Genomic DNA, 3888 nt, shown 5'->3' on the forward strand with positions numbered 1-3888 from the left:
GGGGAGTTTAGGCTCAACAGCAAGCCAAAGGAACCAAGATATTTGTCCTATTGGATCCGGTTTACTTTCTACTACCACCAGTCGTTAAAAAGCACACCCGTACTAGGCAGACATGGCCGAACGCTGAAGATGTTGGCTAGCTAGATATCCAGGTACGCTAAAGATCCAATCTCTAAAGAGTGTCATCAAGGCTATCCTTATACTCCAACTAGCCTTAATCCTATCTTGCAAACTCTAATCTTTTACACAGATTAGATGTCACAAAACCCAAATGCTGCCCATAAAATTTTTGGAATTATACTTCCAGATTTCCAGACTGCTTTCACGATACCTGTATCTAAACTTCTCGTTTCTGTCTATAATTAAGTACTTTGCTATGGGAAAGGACTCGCATTGCAAAACACTTATTCATTTGAACCTTTAACTTTTGTGCACAACTTCCACAATGTCATGCCTTAAGTGCTGACGTCTGGGCAGAGTTTACTTGATCGTGTGTGATAGTAGCTAGTTCTTCCGCCCACTCGAATAGTAGACTTGGTTCCACACTTTTCAAGCGTCGGCATTCCGCCACTTTTCACAGCTTCACTTGGACTTGGACTAAGCGACCAATTGATGACATACGCCTACTCTGTATCCTTCCCCCTCTTCTTCCTCCCTACTCCACCCTCCAGGCTGCCGTCTAATCAACGGAGGCATAAACATCCGCCCGAATGGGCATCATTCCAGCCGTGCGTAATAGACAGTCGCACACAAACAAGCGCCCCCCCCCCCCGGACACTCCAGCCAGGCGTGGTGCGAGCCAAAGTTTACTCGAAACTGGGATTATTAAACTGCTCCCATGGGCTGCACATGTGCGACAATTATCATGGCAACCGCCCTCGAGAAAAACTACCTTTCACTTTTTCTCCTTGAACTATGGCTTGTGACGCTAGTCGGATCCCGGAGATGGTAAAGTACTTAAAGGTAAAGAGCTAGTGCAGCTCCCCGAGACTTCCATAAAGACGAATGAAGACAACACTTGGGCAAAATATGTATTGCCAACGTAGAAAAGAGCTGAAGGAGTACTGGTGCAGACCCGAGGCCATTCTGCCCAGACAAGTACAGTCACGGAGACTTTAAGTGCTCGCAAAACCAAAACGATGAGTTGAACAAATGATCAAAGTATTACACTAGTTTGACAGAATCCTGTTAGGTGTTACAGTGAATCACCTCATTATAACAAAAAAATCACCTAACTTAGAATTTTAATCAAGTACTGCTTTAATCTTAAGCATGCATATCGCTAAATACCGGGGATTCCATTTGCGTTCGGGATTAGGCACGACCTCTGGGTTGCATTCTAAGGTTAAATCAAGGTAAAATGCTCCACTTTATACAAAAATTTGGTTACATTTTGCAGTAGGCTTCAGGTCATTTACAGGCTTTAACAATACACTTGTCATTCCACACCCAAAAGGGCATAGCAAAGTGGTGGGCTTATGGGGAGTTTTATGGAAATTTTCTACATTTTAAGCGTAATAGGTTCAGTGTTTCTCTCTTCTCCATCAGCCTTTACACCCTTGGAAGGAGCAGACGAATTGGACAAGGACATATTTTATTGGGTAGCGATAAAAAATGGATACAGGGAACTTCACCTCCCCAGGGGCAATGGCATCAAACTGTCAGGATGATCTTATTTTACTACCCACCTTTTGCCTAAAATGTAAATTCAAACAAACATCTGTTGCACCAAGAATAGTCAACAAACTTTTCTATTCAAAAAAAGGATTATTTCCATTTTTTAAAGGTTTTGAATGCTTGAATAAAGGCATGGAACGCTGCATTAACATTAAGAAATACCTTGTGGCACCGTAATTGCAGGAACCACATGAAGCATCACCAAATTGCTAAGCCAACCTGAACCTTTTCCAATTCCCACTCTTTGAAGTAATCACCTCTCACCACCTCTCCTTTCATCTTCAGCCGCAGTGAGGGCTGGCGGCAGTGCTCCAAATTAGCTCAGCGTGGAAATTTCCTCTTTCCATTTTGCACTTCACCGCCGCTAAGTACTTCACAATAAATGTGGCTAGCTCTAGTCAAGATGGTGAGATAAAGAGGGATAGAGTGAATACTTGGGCATATTTGGCAGTGTTACAGTATTTCGTTGGACATTGGAAGTCAAACGGATTCCGCGAGTACTAAATTAATTGACATTAGGACAGGCCACCAGCCACACTTGTTTAGGCTTGTCTCTCGGCTCCCAAAAACAACAGAGGCACTCATCCAGACATTGAAACACTGAGGTAGATCTAAAATAGCTCAAAAAATATATTTAACTCTACAAAAATCCTTCGTCTGCATCTGTGCGCTAGTGAGACGCCATTTGTTCCTGTTAATAGGTCTTACCATGGTCCTAAGGCGCTAAGACAGAGCTCAGAATTACGAATTGCATTACCTCTGGAACACCTTTTATCCATCCATTTACCCACGCTCACCCACACCTGGAAAAGGGCCGCTGCCATATCCTGGCACGGCCAACCAATCGGGAAGAAGTGTGTTCATCATAGCACTGTGGTCATGCACAACCGAAGTGAAAGTTTACGCCTTGTCTGACCTCGTCAACTTGGGTCTCCATGGTCTTGGCAGCGTCTACGCGTTCAGTATGTATGTGATCACAGGTCTCTTTGATCACTGGTGAGATGGGTACCAAATGCTGCTATTTGCATGGCGTAGTGGCAGTCATGGAAAAGCAAAGGTAGATTTTCAGCTGGCAGAAAAAAACTAAACTGGCTTTATTTAGGGGATTTCTTCGGTGTTTCTGAAGCATTCCCTTTTTACAAAATTGGATTAGAATTATGTTCTGTCCACGTCCACTTCCTGCAACAGTGTAGTTTTTGTTTTTTGCCCCTCTACACAATACCACGCTACAGATGGTAGTTATTTGGGAGATCGCCATTGAGCGATCCACCGTAAAACGACATTCGACTGCCTCTCACTCACTCATTCACTGGAGTGGCGCCATGTTGGGCTGAAGCTACTCACTTCTGCAGTGCAAAGGCGACATTAATCTTCATCAGTGTCTGCCTCCTACCATCGTGTGCGTACGTGTTCACGCGTGTAAGAAGACGCCAATGAGGTGTAATGAGAACGGCAGATCGGGTGGAGATTTCCTCCATTCCCTCTTCCACATATGTAAACTTATACAGCAGCAGCTCTATGTCTGGACACTTGAAATCCAGTCGTCTGGACGGAGTGGATGCCCGTTTGGGAGGAAGTGGGATTGCTGTTAAAAGCGTTGTGAATGTTGGGACTTGTAACTGGGGTGAAAGATAATAAGTACGTCTATACATCATGCTATTGGAAAGACTGGGAAAGTTACCCTGTGAACTAGTGACCAGATGACATCTTAATTGGGGTGCAAGGAGTGTGCAAAACAAATTTCTCCTAGTTTTCTCTCCTCTAAGATGTTATCTTAAGGTTGTGTAATTTATAAAACAGTAAAAGCTTTAAGCAATGCCGCCAAAGAAAATGTTCTAACACTTGAGTGTATTTTCGGAAGCGGAAGGCCATAATATAATAATAAAAGTCAGAAAAGGCTCATGCTTTCTCGGCAGTCCAAAAAAGTATAATCCATGAGAAGAATTGGATTTTAAGACCAAACATATCTTCCCAGATGTATCAAAGAAAGTTCACGGAAATCCTCAATAACTCTACTAAAGTGTAGTCAACACTAAATTAAAAATTAGATAGGTAAATGCGTATTGAGGATGCGAGAATGAACAAGACCACATAGCAATTAAAATTAACTACTTTTCTCTCCGTTAAATCTCAAGACTGTGATTCCAGATTGTACGCTATCTCATAAACACACTTCATCTCTCCTCCTCCCTCTCCACCTCCCCACCTCCC

This window comes from Echinococcus granulosus, assembly GCF_000524195.1.
Source record: "Echinococcus granulosus chromosome Unknown EG_S00023, whole genome shotgun sequence".
NCBI lineage: Eukaryota > Metazoa > Platyhelminthes > Cestoda > Cyclophyllidea > Taeniidae > Echinococcus > Echinococcus granulosus.